The sequence below is a fragment of the Oryctolagus cuniculus genome, chromosome 3 (genome assembly GCF_051225735.1).
Source record: "Oryctolagus cuniculus isolate XC-2025 breed Fujian yellow rabbit chromosome 3, ASM5122573v1, whole genome shotgun sequence".
In the NCBI taxonomy this organism is placed as follows: Eukaryota; Metazoa; Chordata; class Mammalia; order Lagomorpha; family Leporidae; genus Oryctolagus; species Oryctolagus cuniculus.
The window spans coordinates 65,442,001-65,461,690 of NC_142869.1; the positions used below are offsets into that span (position 1 = coordinate 65,442,001).

The 19,690-nt window shown below is 48.0% G+C and overlaps 1 long non-coding RNA gene across 1 annotated transcript in view; it reads left to right on the forward strand.

Annotated features, from left to right (window-relative positions):
- The first annotated feature begins 952 nt into the window (after positions 1-952).
- The window catches only part of LOC149127359 (uncharacterized), a 31,596-nt gene continuing 12,858 nt past the window's right edge, over positions 953-19,690 (forward strand). Inside the window, exons 1-2 of the long non-coding RNA XR_016230782.1 lie at positions 953-1,172; positions 1,698-1,884. This is a non-coding gene — a long non-coding RNA (uncharacterized LOC149127359). The remainder of the gene's footprint in view (positions 1,173-1,697; positions 1,885-19,690) is intronic.

The window sequence follows — 19,690 nt, forward strand, 5'->3', positions numbered from 1 at the left end:
TCTCTCTCTCTCTCTCTCTCTCTCTCTCTCACTAACTCTGCCTGTCAAAAAAAAAAAAAAAATTCAACCAGGAAGTATTCTAAGATTTTCAACAGGGAAAATTTAATACAGAGATTCTGTTACACAGGAGATGGGAGGTATAAAAATAACCAAAGGATGGCAAGGTGCTCTTGAAATTGGCCACAGTGGAAGGCACTATTGCCTCTATGGCAGGAACAGCGGTAGGAGGAGGTGGTGTTAGCAGAATCCAGAGGCCAGGGCCATCACGGCAGAGTGAAATTCGGCCTCGAAGAGGTGATGATTGTTGGGGGAAGGGGGCCTTGGAGCTGGAATCCCACAGGAGACATGGGCATTGCCAAAAAATATAGCAGTCTTCATTGTTTTTTTATTAGTGTGTTCTATAAAGTTGCTTCAAGAACTGAGTTAGAGAAAATGCACGGTTAGGTTCTTTCAGGCCTCTGGTCCTCAACCAACCAATATATTACTTGTTTTATGTAAGCTTTTTTTTTTTTTTTTTTTTTTTTTTTTGACAGGCAGAGTGAACAGTGAGAGAGAGAGACAGAGAGAAAGGTCTTCATTTGCCGTTGGTTCACCCTCCAATGGCCGCCACGGCCGGTGCGCTGCGGCCGGCGCACCGCACTGATCCGATGGCAGGAGCCAGGTACTTATCCTGGACTCCCATGGGGTGCAGGGCCCAGGGACTTGGGCCATCCTCCACTGCACTCCCTGGCCCCAGCAGAGAGCTGGCCTGGAAGAGGGGCAACCGGGACAGAATCCGGCGCCCCGACCGGGACTAGAACCCAGTGTGCTGGTGCCGCAATGCGGAGGATTAGCCTAGTGAGCCACGGCGCTGGCGTGAGCTGCTTTTTAAAGATGCCAGGTTTAGCATTTAGAGCTGAGCCCCAACCACTGAGCTCATGCTCAACAGCTCCGTACCTCGTGTCTGAACCAAGCACATCCAACCCAGCATTGCTCCCAGTAAGGCACATGGCAGCCTCCTTGCACCTGTGCTTGGTGTGGGGGGGGTTATTTTGTCAGTTAATTGACTAACAACAGGTGCAAAATGGGGAAAGCATGGCGCTTAGAAATGTGCCAGGAGAAGGCTGTTGTTGACAGAGTGAGAGCTGACACAGGAAGACAGAGTGTCGCTGAGCTGGGAACGTGTGTGTCAGGTGAGGCCAGTGTTCACTGCCTTATGCATGTCCAGGAGTAACCAAAAAAGCACTGTAATTATGTGGATTGTGAGGTCAGAAATACGCTTTAGTAATCAGGCGGATTTGCAAACATGGAATTCACAAATAATGAGGACTGACCATACTTCCTGGGGAGGAGAGAGAATGATACCCTGGATATTCTCATTCTCTCTCTCCCTCTCTCCCTCTCTCCCTCTCTCCCTCTCTCCCTCTCTCCCTCTCTCCCTCTACCCCTCTACCCCTCTACCTCCCCCCCACCCCCCGCCAGTCTTTCACCAGGGTTCTCTTTGGCTGAATCAATTGCAAAGGAGTCTGGGAGACAGAACTGCCAGGAAACAGATGGAGACATCTGCTTGCAAAGAGATGCTACACAGCATGGAGGGCTAAAGGGCTACGATGTGGTGGTGCAGGAAGCAATGAGGTGGTGTTCCGGGGAACCTGATTGTCCTCAGGTTGCAGATGTTCCCAGGAAGATGGTGCTTATTGGCTGTTTCTAATTTCCAGATCACTATCGACTGATTTAAATTAAATAGAAGTTGTGGATGGAAGATTTATGAAAACTCTTCTGCCTGGAAGGACTGAGAGGTCTGAAAGTACTTTAGAAAGGATGAATGAAGGAGTCCCTCCCTGAGACATGTTAAGGGACCAGGCACCTGTTGGTCTGCAGCTCTTCACGGCTGGGTTCCCCAAGGTAGGAGCGTGCATGCTGTGTGTGGGGTCGGAGCTGGCCCTCTCTGTAGTTCTGCTTATGGTTGATATCACCCTGAACTCTGGAGAGTAGCAAATGCCACTGCAGCTGCTTGGCTGTCTTGGAACTCAGAAAGAAAGAAAGAAAAAAACCCAAACCCTAACGTGGCAGAAGGGTGGTGAATAGAAAGCAAATCAACCAAAAGATCATTTCAGCACAGGCTTTGGCCTACTTGAGTAAGTGATTTATGACACAGTGTTTTTATTTGATCTGGCATTACAGGGATAAATTATTGAGTGCTAATTGTATGTTGATAAGCTGTTCCTGCTTAAATTTATTCCTTCCTCAGTGTGTGTTAATTGGGGCATATTGGAACGGAGGGGAATTGCCCACGTCCGGCCTGCTTCGGTTTGTGCTGTTGCTGAAAGGCAGAGTTGTAATCGTGTCCTCACTGTTGCTCACTCTAAGCAAATAGGGGAGGGAGCCTCGACTGGGGGACGCCCCAGCCCCCTTTAACGCATATCTCTTTTCCTCATAAGTGAATCGTTAAAAAAAAACAATCGCTCCTGTTTGCTTGTTCCAGTGTACTCAAGTTGCGGCAGAAGGCAGGGTCAGAGGTGGACTGGCAGCAGGCTCAGGAAATTTCAATGCATATTTCACTATTTGAAATTTAAATCCTCTTTAGATAAAGCCACCACGGAAGGGGGTAGAGGGAGAATATTTCCTGCGTTATTTTGGACAAATCTCTCTCTTCCTCTCTCTCCCCTGGCTTGGCGTGAAAGGACCTGAGTGACAGTGGACAGTGAGAGGCCAGTGATGGGGAGCTGTGAGTGTCCATGCAGGAGAGTGGACGTGGGGGTGAGCGGCAGGAGCTGTCAGACAGGTTCTCCATAATAAGTACAGGTCGAGCATCCCTAGTCTGAAAATCTGAAATCCAAAATGCTCCCAAAGAGGAAACTTTTTGAAAACCACAAGTGGAAAATTCCACATCATGAAACTTGGTTTCACGCACAAAATTATTTCAAATTGTGGGGAGCAACTCGGACTAGACTAAGTTACTGGAATTAAGACTTATTCTATGCATCTGCTCTCCCACAATATGGCGCTGGGAGAGGAGCAAACAGCTTCTACGCAGCTGCCTCTTGCCAACTTGAGTGATGACCTCCAGGAGCTGATCCTGCTCCTGATTGGAGGAGAGCAGCATACTCGGCGTGTGGGCAGCCGAGTTGGGATTGGCGGAAGAGGACTATAAGGGAGGAGAGAGACAGCATGCACGAGGAACATCTGAGGGAACACCTGTGCAGCCCCCGAGAGAGCCGGCCGGCGGTGTGCCGCTCCCCTGTGGAAGTGGGGAAGGTGGCAGGGGGAACCGCCCTTCCACGGAGGTGGAAGGGACGGTAGCCAACCCGGGAAGAACCAGCAGCAAACCCGGGAAGGGCCGAGCAGACAAAAGAACAGCGCAGGGTCCTGTGTCGTTCCTCCACGAAGAGGGGGAGCGACATAATGGTGCCGTGACTCGGATATGAAACCTAGGCAGGGTTTAGGGTCGTTCCTCCATGAAGAGGGGGAGCGACACAAATATTGCATAAAATTACCTTCAGGCTATGTATATAAAGTGTATATGAGACAGATGAACTCTGTTTACACTTGGATCCCATTCCCATGATATCCCGTTATGGATACACAAATATTCCAAATCCCCCAAATCCCCAGTCTGATGCACTTCCGGTCCCAAGCATCTCAGATAAGGGATCATCAACCTGTACTCTAACTCCAACAGAGTTGAATGGGTCCAGATTTCAAGAACTCAGTACAGACACAAAAGAGCAAATGGCCAGCAGGATGCTAGGTGAGAAATGTGAGTTGAGATTAACAGCAGTCAGCAAGGGCAGAAGAAATGGTAGCATTGAAGAGTCTCACCAGATTCAGGGGACCTGAGGGCACCCCAGCACAGATGCTCACGCTCCATGTTGGTTTTGAGAATTCTGCTGGATGTGGGTAGGTGTGTGCCTGGCTGTGATCTGGAGAGGGGTGGACTGCAGGTGCTGGGCACCCCTGACTATGGCAGCGGCAATGGGTGCTGCCCCCACGGCTCTTCCTGGATCTCAGGATTCCCTTCTGCTCCCTGCTCCCCTGTGACTCTTCTCTCTCCAAGTTTTGTTCTTGGATAGCACAGGTCATCTCTTTCTCTCTTTCAAATAAAATAGAAGAGTTCCATGCAAACCACTGGTCATGTAGCTTTCCTAGGGACGCTGGAAAGAACCACGCTTGCCTGTATGGAGACAGCAGAGGTGAAGATTCTGTAAATGTGGCTGTGGGCCTCCTCCTAAAGACACCTCATTTTGTAAGTGCTAGGCGAGGCTTGTAATTGGGTAGTTTTACCCACAAAATCGTGCTAGAGGCGTGGATTGGAAGGGTGGGATCATTCTGGAATTACAGGGAATAGCTCAGAAATAACTGTTTTGGCTGTTGGCTAGTTAACTAAAACAGGGGTCATAATTAAAAAAAAAAAAAACTAGCTGAAGTGTCACAGTTGCTGAGATGGACTTCCTCTAGGAAGGAAAATCAACTAAGCATAAGCAGTGGCAGTGTTGCCAGCTCCTTGACAGGATGCCAGGGTCCTCGCCTTCCTTCTCCAGGAACGTGCGCGGTATTGGAGACAGCAGGAGAGAAGTCAGAGCTCTGGTTCTAGCCAGGATTTCACTATGGAAAAGGCTGCTTCCCCCCTTTGCCTGGAATCTGGGGAAATTTTCGGGAAGATCCAGTTACAGAGTTAGGGGCCAAGGCGGGAGCCCAAGGCCACAAGTGTGGGGCTGGATGGGCAACACTACACGGCGTGCAGCCAGTCGGCCTTCAGGTGGTACCCACTGAGGTTAGTCAGTTGCCACCAGAAGCACTAGACTGAAAGCAGGAGGCTGAAAGGGGGATCTGCATCCCGTCCAGTGTTACTCAGCTGTGTGTAAGGTCACATGTCGGGAGATGGCAGAGCCAGGATGAGATCCAGTTTGTAAATTCCCAGGATGCTTTTCTGTTACAACCTCTAGCCCATCTCCAACACGCAGCCCCATTCTGACCTTGGCAGAACCAGCAGAAGACAGGAGACTCCAGGGAAGTTCCAGAGTTGTTCAACTATCTTCTGATTTGTTAGTTTAGTCAGGTAAGAATCCCAGGTGACACTGATAAAATCCTTGGGGAAACACATGGGTAATAGTTGCTCTAGCAGATCCAGAGGGAAGTTTGTAGATTGTTCTGCTTCACGGAGCTTAAGGCTGATGTTAGTACATGCTCCTTCGGTTTTCTTGGTAATTCTTAATCTTCTTGACTTGATTTCCAACCCCTGCCCAGTCAGGATTAAGATCTGGCCGGTGCAGCTTTCCTTCAGACCTTGCTTCTCAGAGCACGCTCACTAGACCAGCCTGGGAAACTGGTAAGCAAAGCAGATTTGTGGGCCCCACACCAGTCTCTGGAATCAGAGTTTTCTGAGATGGGCCCAGGAATCTTCACCTCCACACAAGGCCTCTGGGTGATTCCGGTGCACACGACAACTGGAGAAGCCCTAAGCCAGACCACAAAGGCAATGTAGAGTAAAAGAATACAAACGCAGCACAAAGAATGATTCAAACTCTGCCTCTGACACCTACCAGCTTTGGGGCGCTGGGCAAGTAGCTCTTCCTGCTTCAGTTTTTTTGGTTCTGAAATGACTGGGTCTGCCTCTTGTAGTTGTTGGGAAGATCCTATGAGATGACACAGGAAAAGCCCAGATGTAGTCCATTGCCCAGGATGCAGTGGGAGCTCACAGCATTTCCCCTGCTATTCCTCTGATGATCACAGCCCAGGAAGCCTGTGACATGAGTTCCAGACATCCATTCTTTCTCTCTGTCCCCATCTCTCTGTCTCTGCTTGCAGATCTCGGTGTAACTTTGCAGATGCTTTGCTACACGCACTATGGCATGGGCAGGGAGGCGAACTACCAAGAACATTTGAGAAGGGATCGCTTGTGCCTCATTGGTTCCCAAGCCTCCCAGCAACGTTATGGAGACAGAATCGAACCATCCTGGTCCTCCTGCACACGGAAGGAAATGGGTTGTAGAAATCTCAAGTCACGCTCACAACAAACACCAGCTTCCCTCGGCAGAGAGGGATGCGAAACTCCAGCAACTGGGGGGCTGTCCTCTGAAACCCCGGCTGCCTGGCCGTGCTTCGTGCGAGATGGTCTGGCCGCAGCGGCTGGCTGGCCTCCTGCCAGCAGCTCCATCCACACAGTCACTGTTGGAGCATGAGGCAGCAGGCTCTGCTTCCGCAGCACATGAGAGGAGTGGCAGGCGGAGCAGCAGCTGCCGCTGCCTCCCTCTGCGCCACCGTAATGTCTCCCAGGAGGCCAGTCCAAGCTTGGATGAGCCTTGGGAAATTAGTGAGCAATTCTGACTTGTTCAATTTTTCTCTCCGAAGAACTTGAGAGACCATGTCCTCTTAATCATCTTTGGAGTGGAAAGACAGGAGAAAAGGAAGACACGAATAAAACATAGAACAATTATCAATCCCCTTGTTCCTGTTCAGTAAATGACTGTGCCCTGAGCACACTTGATCCTTTATGCAGTGTTTGCTGGGGACTTTGCACAGAGCCCTGTAGAAACCTCGGTGAGGTGGCGAATATCCCTGCCCTCCAGTATGGAGAGAGGAAGAGGCAAAGCGACCGTCCTATGGTGAGCACTTCCTATGTGCCCGGCACTGACCTAAAGGCTTAATCTTCACATGAACCCCACGAGCTCCATAGTCTTACTCCCACTCTACAGATGAGCATGCTGAGGCTTAGCCAGATGATGTGATTGACTCGCAGCCTCCTGTTTGGAAAGTGGCAGGGCTTTGGGACACAGGAACCTTCTTTGTTCACTCTCCCAGGCTGCCTCTGCAAGGTGCACTCATTCATTTCTTGTGCCTTGATCAAGAACATAAGTGCAATGGGAAGCTTCAAATTCAGAGGACCCTGGCAGCTTAGAAGGCAGAAAAATGGCTCTGAGCTGCCACCTGAGCCCCAAAGGACAGTCTAAGGGAGGGCAGGGGCCTGACAGTGTGGGAGGAGGAAAGCCCCTGAGCAGCATTGGAGAGATGGCGGGCGATGCACTGTCGGGTGCAGCTGAGTGGTTGTCTGTCCTGAGTGTCCATGGTGGGGAAGTAGAAGGACTAAGCAGGTATTACCTTTGGTCTGACCCTGTCCTTGTTATCATCTGGGTTGGCATCGCTTATCAAAGACACGGGATATGCTAGGAAAAAACTTGGAATGCACTTTGTGCTCCCAGATGTGGGTGCAATAAAATCTCTTCTGGGTGCTTCTCTCGGGTTTATTTGTATCACCAGCACCTTCACAGCCACACGTGTTGATGCAATGCCCACGTGTGCAGAGCACTTGGCCTCAGGCACGGCACAGACCTGAGGGGTCTAATGCTTCTCTTCACCCCGCCCCCTCCCTTGTGCTCGCTGTGGCCAGCACCACTTGCCAACATCACATGGCAGTGGCAGGAGAGAACTGCCACTTGCCAGAGGTGAGAAGGTCCCCGTGCTCTGGCACACGTGGTCGTGTGTACCCTCACAGGTTGGCGAGATGGTTCCCAGTTTTATGGATGCGGTTCTAGGGCTGAGGGAACCCAAGCTGTGCAAGGATTCTCTTTCCAAAGATGGTGCTTAGGAGTTAACAATCTGTGATATATTCAGTGATTTAATGTAATCAACATGTTGTCAGTCTCTAGGCAGTATGGTAAAGGGCAAATGGATTGGACATTAAAGACAGGCTTGGGTTCAAATCCAGCTCCAGCTTAGTCCTTTTTTTTTTAAAAGATTTTATTTTATTTATTTGAGAGGTAGAGTTATAGACAGTGAGAGGGAGAGACAGAGAGAAAGGTCTTCCAGCCGTTGGTTCACTCCCCAAGTGGCCGCACAAGCCAGAGCTATGCCGATCCGAAGCCAGGAGCCAGGAGCTTCTTCAGGGTCTCTCATGTGGGTGCAGGGGCCCAAGGACTTGAGCCATCTTCCACTGCTTTCCCAGGCCACAGCAGAGAGCTTGATTGGAAGAGGAGCAGCCAGGACTCGATCCAGCACCTATATGGGATGCCGGCACTGCAGGCAGAGGATTAACCCACTGGGACCCTGTGCCAGCCCCTCCAGCTTAGTCTTACCAGGCCAACTTATTTACTTCTTTTGAGCTTGCTTTCTTCATTTGTAAAAGCAGAAAAATAATCCATACCCCAGGAGAAGCAAGGTCATGTGGCATAATTGATGTGGAATCCGTAGCTCTGTCCTGGCAGTGTCTCCTTCTCTGAGCTGTGTTCTCTGCAGACACATGCTTCTAGACCACAGGTTTGAACAATGACCATTTCCATCTTCTTAGACTACTGTTTTATTTACCTAAGATTGAATGGATACCCAAATGCTTTGTTCTGTGGCCAGGCACTATAGCTAGGACAATCAGTTTAATGGCATGTTCTCCTCCCAGAATGCTATCTACCTAACTCTGCATAATAGACCCTTGGAAACTGCCTTGACTTCATGATTTCAGGGTCCATGGAAGGCCCGTGGGGCCAAGGCTAGCTGATGGTTCACCCAGTTTCTCCCTTTTTCTTGTCAACTACACTGTATACCCCCCATTTCCTTCCTGGTTGGTGATCATGTGATCCAAGGGGTTGATGGAACATGAGTGGAAATGCTTGGAATATACAATAGGGTTGAAGAGCCCCACCTGTAAGAATTTCCCACCAAATCGCCTATCTTTTCCATCTGCTTGCCAAGTAGAGGAGCCAGTGAAGGACTCTGAGGCAAGAGAGGATGGGGAGTCACAAGCTGGAAGGAACTGGGGGCCTCACTGTCTGTCTAGAGGAGCTGCCGGGCTTGGGTGAGACATAACCTCTCACTGGGTTAAACCGCCAAGATTCAGGGTTCCTTTTACAAGCAGTGAGCCTGCTTTCAGGAATATAGCCTGCTATGGCTTACAGCAAGAGATCTCCAGCCATCACTAATGCCATCCCTAAATGATCCTGTAGAATCAAATATCCTACAAGGGCTTTCCATTAGCATAAATTAATTTACAAGTTTAGCCTGCTAGATCCAAACAGGTCCATACACACACATGACACTGTTTTGTTTCCATTTTATTTGAAAGGCAGAGAGACAACAAGAAGGAGAGAGAGAGAGAGATCGAGATCTTCCGTCTGCTGGTTCACACTCAGAATGCCTGGAACAGCCAAGGATGGGCCAGGCTAAATCTAGGAGCCCAGACCTCCATCCAGGTCTCCCATATGAGTGGCAGGGCCCGAGTACTTGAACCATTATTTGCTGCTTCCCATGGCGCCCATCAGCAGGAAGGTGGATCAGAAGTGGAGGAGTAGGGATTCCAACTAGGCAAACTGGTATGGGATATAGGCATTCTAAAGCAGCAACTTCACCACTGTGCCACACCCCAACCCCAGCAGGTGTAGATGAGATTAGGGTTGTCTAACAAAGTATATGGAGAGTGGTTCTCAAAGCATCGATATCATTTGCAATTACTAGAGCACAAACTCTGAGAGTGTGGTTCAGCCACACATCTTCAAAAGCCCTCTCAAGATTTTGATGCACCAGGCTGCCATTTGAGGTGGGTTGAGGGAATGACGGAAGAATCCTGGAGTTCACATCTGGGAAAAGCAGGACAGCATGTGGGTCACAGTGACTGTTATGTGCATCCCAAGCATATTGAGCAGGGGAGACAAGGGGAGAGAGACCACAGATAATGACTTTGTCGTCTCCCTGTGATGAGCCCATTGACAAACAGTTGAGGAGTTGGATTTGTCACTCCATAGAGGATAGATTACTACATTAGAATTCTTAGGCTACAGAATCAGCTTGCTAGTTCTGCCATAAGAACACATCACAGACTGGGTGGCTTAAATAACAGAAACGTGTTTTCTCACAGTTCTGGAAGCTGCACGGTCAAGGTCAAGGTGCTGGCAGGGTTGGTTTCTTCAGAGACCTTGCTCCTCAGCTTTTAGATGGCTGTCCTCTCGCTGCTGCTTCTCATGGTTGTCCTTCAAGGCATGAACACCCCTCATATCTCTTTTTGTGTCCTCATTTCCTTTTCTTATAAGGACATAAGTCAGATTGGATGAGGACCCCTGTCCTCGCAGCATTATGTTGACTTTACCTCTTTAAAGGCCATATTCATGAATACTGTCACATTTCTTTAAAAAAAATTATTTATTTGACAGGCAGAGTGAAAGAGAGAGAGACAGAGAGATTTTCCATCTACTGGTTCATCCCCCAAATGGCTGCAACAACCATGGCTGATCTAAGCCAAAGCCAGGAGCCTGGAACTCCATCCAGGTCTCCCACATGAGTGGCAGGGGCCCAAGTACTTGAGCCATCATCTGCTGCTTTCTCTGCAACAGCCAGAAGCTGGATCTGAAGTGGAGCAGCTGGGACTTGAACCAGCGCTCTGATAAGGGATGCCGGCACCTCAACCAGCACTCTGATAAGGGATGCCAGCGTCTCAACCAGCAGCTTGACCTGCCATGCCACAATGTTGATCCCTACAAGTCACATTCCGAGTTTCTGGGGGTTAGGGCTTCAACATGTGAATTTGAAAGGGCTATGATTCCATCCCAAACAACTGTGGAATCTGAAATATATAAATTACCTTCATGGAATGCCCCTGAATAACCCCAGGGCAAAAGAGGTTAAATGCTGAGTTTAACATATAGTTTGGAGTAGAAAGCTGGTTCTGGCCGGCGCCGCGACTCACTAGGCTAATCCTCCACCTTGCGGTGCCAGCACACAGGGTTCTAGTCCCGGTCAGGGCATCGGATTCTGTCCCGGTTGCCCCTCTTCCAGGCCAGCTCTCTGCTGTGGCCCGGGAGTGCAGTGGAGGATGGCCCAAGTCCTTGGGCCCTGCACCCCATGGGAGACCAGGATAAGTACCTGGCTCTTGCCATTGGATCAGCGCAGTGCGCTGGCCACGGCGCACCGGCCGTGGCAGCCATTGGAGGGTGAACCAACGGCAAAAGGAAGACCTTTCTTTCTGTCTGTCTCTCTCACTGTCCACTCTGCCTTCTGCCTGTCCAAAAAAAAAAAAAAAAAAAAAAAAAAGCTGGTTCTGTTTACTCCAGCAGTGAAGTTAGAATGGAGTTAATACTTTTGGCACTAGGTGAAATAATTAAAAGTAGAATCAGATGAAAGTTTGCCAAAGCAAGAGGTTCCTGTCCTGAATAGTTCCCTGTGCCCCTCGGGTGGATAGAGTTTAGTTTGTGAATGAATAGAGAGTTTTGGCAATCAGGGACTACAGGGCAACTGCATCGTTGGGTGGAAGCTGGCATTTTGTCCCCAGTTGGTGGTCAGTTAATGCCACGCTACCGGCGAAAATACTCCCCTTGACATTGGCTGGCCTGTAAATTGCAAGACGCTTTTGTCAGCATAGAAAAATGAGTTCCTCTTCTGAGATGTTTTTGAGTTGGCTTGTCTTGTTAGCAAGCTGTGGTAATCATCTTAAATAACGACTGCTTAATGTAGTAGAAATTACATGTATATGCAAAACACGGAGTGGGGAACACAGGGAATGGGGAACTCTTCTGAAAACTCACGTTTCACAAGCTGCTGTTTTTCCCAAGAGAGAGCCCCAGCGCGCCAGGGGAGACTTGCTCTGCATTTCACATTCTTTCCACACCGGGGTCCCCCTCCCCGCTGCCCTTCCCCCACTTCATATTAACTAGCAAGGGTCATGGATGGGGTGCCCCAGCTGCCAGGGTGAGCTTTGCTGTAACAGCTTCAGGTAGTCTAAACTTGGGGCAATTTAGCTGCCTGTAAAATCGCACTGAATGAACTTTCTTATCATTTGTTAACTGCCAGGGCAAAGTTCACCGGGAAACATTCTCACTGCTCGCCTGTGAAACGGGAGCTGCGGAGGTCCTGTGCATACAAACCACGTTAGTCTGTGCTCCAAATGTGCTTATGGGGCAAATTCTGATAGGATTAATGTTGGCATCATTGAGCATACATTAGTGGGATTTGCATAGATACACATTTGAATAATGTTCAAGGACATCAAATGGTTCCAGCTTTAATCATTATAATGAGAGCTAACGTTTATTGAAGTATGATACGTCCAACATGGCTCTAAACATTTTATATGATCATTCAATCCACACATGAGCTGTATGCGATAGAGGTGACCATCACATACGCTTTATGGATGAGGAACCCACGGCACGGAAAGGCTCAGTAACTTGTCCAAAGTCACACCATGGGCTCATGTGCAGCAGAGCTGAGGTGTGAGCCCAGAAAAATGCGACCCCGGAGCAGATGCTCTTATCCTGTGTTACACAGCCATGATGGCCTAGCTGCAAGGCAGGGGAATGGCTTTGCCTTTCCTGGGGTCGAGTGGGGGGCAAGTTGGGAGGTCCTGGTGCTAACTGAAAGCCCAGATGAGGCCCCCTCTCTCATTTAGGGCCCCAGGAGACTGATGCCCATTCAGGAGTTATTTTGGAGAGTTGGAGAGTAAAGGGTTATAGTCTGTAGAACCAGGACCCTCGGACCTTCCCTCTGTTATTTTAGACAAACTCTGGAGCATGCTTGCCTGCATGCATCCAATGATGTGGAGGCAACTTGCTGGGACCCTGAGAGCTCCAGGCAGGAATGAGACATAGGCATTGCTCTCCAGGGACACAGGGCTGGTGCAGAGCCCAGACCAGAAGTCATGGTGACAAAAGGGTGTGACAGTCCTTAACGGGGTGGTCAGAGTCCAGAGCGCAGAGAGGACACAGCGGGGGAGCTGGCGGAGGAGCTGAGCATAGACAAGGACTAGAGTTGCAGCACTGAGTGAGGTGGGGCAGTGTGTGTCAGGCCACAGAGGAAAGAGCACTGGACGAACCTCCTTAGGAACACAAGTGGACGCCATGATAGGTGGTGGGTCTCAGTGTTGGGGCTCGGTTTGTCCTAATGGGAAGTGCAAGACAGTGCCACAATGACGTCCTTGCCTTTCTAACGAGAGAAGGATGTATTTGTCCAGTTGGAATGTGGGTGGTCCATGAATGATCATTTGTCATTCTCGGACTGGCCTCATGCTGGTGTGAAGAAGTGACTGTCTTTGTACCCCAGCGCCATCAGCCACCCACAACCCCCCTCCCTGTTTTTGATGCTTATGTCACAGAGAGGTGTTCTTTTGTTTCATGCCATCTCCTCCCATGAACATGATATTAAGTCTCATAAGTCACTTGAACTCACCTACACTAGAGTACATAAGCAGTTTTCCCAATAGGCTTTTGGTAAGATGTGGAGAAAGGTGTGGAGGAAGGAGAATGTTGGGGGTGGGGAGAAAGGAGGGCCGGAATTGGGAGCTGGAGCCTATGGAGGGCTCCGGTGGCAATCCAGTCTGGCCCAAGCCATCGGAAGGGAAGGCAGTGTCAGGTGGAGTTAGAAATGACGCAGAGATGTGGATGAAGACCCACTAGAAAGAGTAGCTCCAGGGGCCGGCCTGTGGCGTAGCAGGTTAATGCCCTGGCCCGAAGCGCCAGCATTCCCATATGGGCGCCGGTTCTAGTCCTGGCTGCTCCTCTTCTGATCCAGCTCTCTGCTATGGCCTGGGAAATCAGTAGAAGATGACTCAAGTCCTTGGGACTCTGCACTCGTGTGGGAGACCCAGAAGAAGCTCCTGGCTTCAGATTGGTGCAGCTCTGGCCCTTGCAGCCATTTGGGGAGTGAACCAGCAGATGGAAGACCTCTCTCTCTGTCTTTACCTCTCTCTGTAACTCTGTCTTTCAAATAAATAAAATAAATCTTTTGAAAAAAATAAAAGAGTAGCTCCAGCCCATGCCAGAAGCTGGTATCTTGCAGCTACACAGGACGGAAGGGAACTTTAAGCCCTGCCTACAGCAATGCTACAAAACATTTGAGAAGTAGATCCTTTAAGTTCTTCCTCATCCACGAGTCAAATAAGGGGAAAAAAATGAGTCAGTGTTAAAGCAAGGTTTATGCTTTAGTTTTGAACTTGGGAAATCTTCCCCCTTTGTCTTTGAAATAATGCCACTCTGCCACGTTTGCTGAATCTAGTTAGGAATAATACAAGCAAGTCTTTCAAAAATATATTATGTAGCAAATAGTTCTAAGGACATGTTGGCTTACCTGTCTGAAAATGAAGCCGCGGTGATGGCCATCCATTCTGACTGATTGCAGCAGGGCGGAGGGAGAGGGGCGTGTCACGTGACCACGATGACAGGTGTTCATTCATAACCTGACGCCTTCTCCACCTAGAATCTGGCAGCCTGACAGCCCAGCACCTGCTCAACCCAAGCAGTGAGCAAGGGGATACGGGCATAACAAGATGTTTATCATTCAATATTCTTTCTGTTTCGTCGTTCTCATGTGTGAAACCCGGGCTACACCCTTCAGACTGACCGGAAAAAGAAAAGATATGAGGACCCCGTCATTCTGCATAGACAAGGAGTTGCCTGGAGAAACTATTCTTTTTTTTTTTTTTCTTGTAACTTTGCAGAGGTCTAGAAGGTGAATCGGTGGGAAGCACTTTAACTATTTAGTGCTACAGCATCTCCAAACTGTTCACTGGGCCTGCCCACGGCAGGAGAGTGTTCCCACAAGCCCTAGCGTGCCGTGGATGAGGGTATATTCACAAAGATGGGTTTGCTTTAGCATTACTTGCAGTGTGTAGAAACCCTAAGTGCTCCTTAGAAGAGGAAGAGTTGAATAAAAATTCTGTTCACTCTTACTGTGAGCTACTACGTGTTTGTTTAAATGAAGACTTAGATCCAAATGTTTTGCCTGGGAGGAAGTTCATGGGTGCTGTTAGACTTAAACAGACATTGACAACAATGTGCATATAGAATAAACCTGTTTGTATACATACACCGTGCTTGTGTATTTATATTTGCTGGGTGACCACTGAGAAGTCTGTGGAGGAAAACAAGCCAAATTGTCTCTTTCAAATGGACTGTTTGACTTGTTGCAAAAAGGATACATTTGTTTTGTCATTAAAATACAGCTCAGACAAGGAACCCCTATTAAATGAGATAATATTTGTAGAATGCTCACTGTAATCTCTGGTATCCATGAAGCCTCTAAGAAGTGCTGGATATAATTATTTGATTAAAAATATATGTATGTATTTGTGAGGTAGAGAGAGAGGGAGTGAGAAAGAGAAGGTGTGTTCTCCCCATTCACTGGTTTCCTCCAGAAATGCCCACATGGGCTGGCGCTGGGCCTGAGGCTGATGTCAGAAATCAGGAATTCAATCCAGGTCGCTTGAGTCATCACGGCTGCTTCCGAGGGTCTGTGTTAGTGGGAAGCTGGAGTCAGGTAGCAAAGCCAGGTACTCTGATGTGGGAGGCAAGTGCTGGCACTGGTGAAAATCATTCATGCGTTCCTCTTTGGCTGATGCAGCATCTGTAGTCTGGCCCTCGCCTTCCCCCACGCTGTCATTGATGGCCCTCTAGAGGCCTGTTGTCTCAGAGGGTACTGTGCTTGTCTTCTGCCACCCCCACCCCCTGGCCTTTGCACATGCTGTCTCCTGTCTGAGATGGCTTACCCTCCTTCCCTCAGCTGGTCTCTGTTTAAGCGTCTTCCAGTGCAGAGTCCTGCCCGCTCTGGGCTGTCTGTCCTGCATTGTCATATTCTTCACCCTTTTGCCATCGTCTCTTCCTGGCTGTGGGGCTGTTATCTATCCATCGGTGCCTCCCCAGCATTTAATTCCGGACCACAGAGTAGTCCTTGGTAAATAGTGACAGAGAGGCTGAGTGAGGAAGATTGGCAGTGGCAACCTGTCAGGGAGAGGAAGAGTTGGAGCCAGGTTCCCCAGAAAATCTTGGGGAGCCGGAGGGGTATCGGTTGTGTCACAATGCTGGTGTTCCAGGCCCCTGCTTGAGGACCAAAGTGCAGCAATTTCATTTCTTGGGGTTTTGCAGACTGAAAATGGACTAAGGCGCTGATAGTTTTTAAGTGATTAATTTGGTCCGATTATGATATATTGTTCCTCCAATTTAGAAGGTATTAGCTGGCTAGAAGAGTTAATAACCACTCTTTATTAACTTCCTGCATATGGGCAAGGACCTCAGATGAACTGGTGCCAGATCAAAGCCACTGAGAAAATGCCCCACCGGGTTCCGCTGACGGGGTCCACGGCTGTGACGTCACAGGGCGTGTCTTGGTCCTGTTGAAAGACCGCTTTCGAAGCCGGTAAAACGGTGCTTCTTAACACAGATACAGCAGGAAGTCGTGTTAAAGATTTTCCGGAACTCATTAATCACAGAGAAAACACAGATCGATGCTGAAGCTCATTTAGATGAGCATCCATGTTATGGATGACAAACATGAAAATGAACGTGAAAAAGAAGGCGAAAGTGGTTTGTCCGTGGGGTCGCTAGTGATGTCAACTGAACATCTTCTGAAGAAGACAGAATTTCCCAATCTGTAGACGGTAGTTATTTTGCAGTAGCATCTGTTTCTACAGCTTGCAGAGCCATAAGTCCACATTGAGTGCCAGTGAGAGAGGGGCAGGGTTTGGCCTAGCAGTTAAGATGCTAATGTCCCACATCAGAGGACCTGCGTCTCATCCCTGACTCTGGCTCCTGGCTCCAGCTTCCCGCCAGGGTGGCCCCTGGGAGGCAGTAATGATGGCTCCAGTTAATTGGGTGCCTGACACCCTCCTGGGAAACCTGGATTGCATTCCTGGGTCCCAGCATGTGGAAACACTCTCTGTCTCTCTCTCTGCCTCTCAAGCAAAAAACAAATGCAACATACTCAACTCAGATAAGCTGGCAGGGCGTTCTTCAGAATCTGCAGCCTGCTTAGTTTTCGGTGGAAGCGGAAATTCTACCAGCTGCCCCCTCTAAGCTTAGCGCATGCTCAGAGCAACTTCCTACTCGACGTATGTTTTACAGGGGATATCTCATTGAATCTCACAACCTGACTTTGTCGGAGACATCTTGCAGGAGAGGTCGCCTGCAAGGGTTAAGTCCTTAGACAAAGTCACATAGGTAGCAAGTTATGATGCATCCCCAACCCTTTTGGAACTCAAAAGCTACATCACGCTGTTGCCTCTTGGCTTTCCTTCCTGGAGTTTTGCTTGCCTCTTGCCTCTACAGTATTTCGCCTGTGGTTTCCCATCCTGTCTTGTTAGAGGGAGTCCACACTGCCATTCTCCATGTCCTGTGCCATTCTTGGTAGTCTCAGCTGCCACTGCTCTCCCCCATATTCCTGCACCACCCCCATGTTCCCCGTATCTGCTTGGGGGGGCGTTTGTGTGTGTGCTCAATGCCCTTGTGCCTGGGGTGCTGTGATTTTTAGTACAGGAAGGAGATTTTCTGTCTCCCAACAAAAAACTCGAGACTGGAATGGCAAAACCCTGACTACTGACTGGCAGCACCGGGAAGACAGTCCAGCCCATACCAAACAAGCCTTCTCTGTCTCTCCAATTCTGTCTGTCTCTTCCTTTTGTTTGGGACCAGTTCCCCCCAACTCAATTCCGTTTAAATTTTTGCTCCATTTGTGCACACTGGAGATCTAAGGCAGCCAGATAGTTGCTGCTATTTCATTGCTTTTAAAAACTATCATTTAAGAGTCTTTCTCAGGTCATGTAGAAGAAATCCCTAAAAAGAAATTCTACAGATGTTGATAGTACTTTGAAACATAACCAGCTTTGTTGTTTAAATTAATGGAAGTAATAAAGAGTGTGAACTCATATAGAAGTCTAATTTGTATACTTGGTTTATCTGTTGGATGTTTTGATCTAAGATTTTTTTTTATCCTGAAGAGTGAATATTTATTCAGCTCTTGGCTGCCCTAACAAGAGGCAGGCAGGCACCTTAGTAGGGAAGAGAGGAAACATTCATACTGAATTTGACCCAGTCTTTGAAGTTTTTAAAAAGTGAGTCCCAGGGCCAGCACTGTGGTGCAGTGGGTTAACACCCTGGCCTGAAGCGCCGGCATCCCATATGGGTGCCAGTTCTAGTCCCAGCTGCTCCCCTTCCAGTCCAGCTCTCTCTATGGCCTGGGATAACAGTGGAGGATGGCCCAACTCCTTGGGCCCCTGCACCCACCTGGGAGACCTGGAGGAGGATCCTGGCTCCTGGCTTCAGATTGGCACTGCTCCGGCCATTGCATCCATCTGGGGAGTGAACCAACAGATGGAAGACCTCTCTCTCTGTCTCTACCTCTCTCTGTAACTCTTTCAAGTAAAAAAAAAAAAAAAAAAAAAAAAAAGTGAGTCCCTCAGACAATAGATTCTCTGATGTTGGTAAGCGAGCCTCAGATTCCTGGGACAAACCCTACTTGGTCATGTTATGTTATTAGGGAATTGTTTTAGTTTTCTGAAATTTCGTTTAGACTTTTTGCATCTACCTTCATGGAAGAAATTGGTCTATAGCTTTCTTAGAACTGTCAAGTTTTTTATCAGGCTTTGAATTAGTTGGAACTGATTTCTTGTCCTAATTTTTCTGAAAGTGGGAAAAATGTCATTAATTCTCCTTTAACTGACAAAATTTACTAGTGAAACTTGAGATTTCTTTGCAAGGTAGTTTTTTTTTGTTTGTTTGTTTGTTTGTTTGTTTGTTTTGACAGGCAGAGTGGACAGTGAGAGAGAGACAGACAGAAAGGTCTTCCTTTTGCCGTTGGTTCACCCTCCAATGGCCGCCGCAGCTGGAGTGCTACAGCCAGCACACCGCACTGATCTGATGGCAGGAGCCAGGTACTTATCCTGGTCTCCCATGGGGTGCAGGGCCCAAGCACTTGGGCCATCCTCCACTGCACTCCCTGGCCACAGCAGAGAGCTGGCCTGGAAGAGAGGCAACCGGGACAGAATCCGGTGCCCCGACTGGGACTAGAACCTGGTGTGCCGGCGCCACAAGGTGGAGGATTAGCCTAGTGAGCTGCGGCGCCGGCCGCAAGGTGGTTTTTAACACCTTCAGTTTCTGAAATACTTATTATTTGGACAATCTATTTCTTCCTGAGTGAATTTTAGTACTTGAGTGCTTCAAATAATTCATCCATTTCATCTAAATTATTTAATTTGTTGTCATGAAGTTATTCATAATATGCTTTTAATACCTATGTAGTGATAGTACCTTTCATTCTTGATATTAGTAGTATGTATTTTCTTTTTTCCCTTATCAGTGTGATTAGAATTTTATCAGTTTTGTGGCTTTCTTTAAAGAACCAGCTTCTGGTTTCATTGATTTCCTGATTTTCTATTTTTGATATCACAGATCCTTGCTCTAATCTTTATTATTTATTTTTTTCTCCTAATTTTGGGTTTCATTTGGTTTATTTTTTCTAGTTTCTGAAGGTGGAAGCTGAGATCATTGATTTGAAAACTTCATAAATTAAACAAATTTCTATCATAACTTTTGATATGTTGTGTTTTCATTTTCATTAGTCTTAGGTAATCAAAATATCCTTTTGATTTCTTCTTTGGCCAATGTGTTAGTTAAAATTGCATTATTCAGGTTCTAAAGTTTTGGAGACTTTTCACAGGTCTTTCTGTTACTGATTTCTAACTTAATTCCACTGTAGGATATATTTTGTATGACCTGAATCCATTTTAAAATTTCTGATGCTTATTTATCTTGGTAATGATTCTATGTGCACATGAAAAGAATGTGTACTCTGCTGCTGTTAGGTGGAATAGTGGCCTGTTCTATAAATACCAATTAGGTCAAGTTCATTACAGGTAGATGCTGCTGTTTAAGTCTGTTTTATCCTTGCTAACCTTTTGTCTAAGTCAAAATACTAATTGTTGAGAGACTGATGACATTTTTAGATATACTTGTGCATTTTTCTATTACTTCGT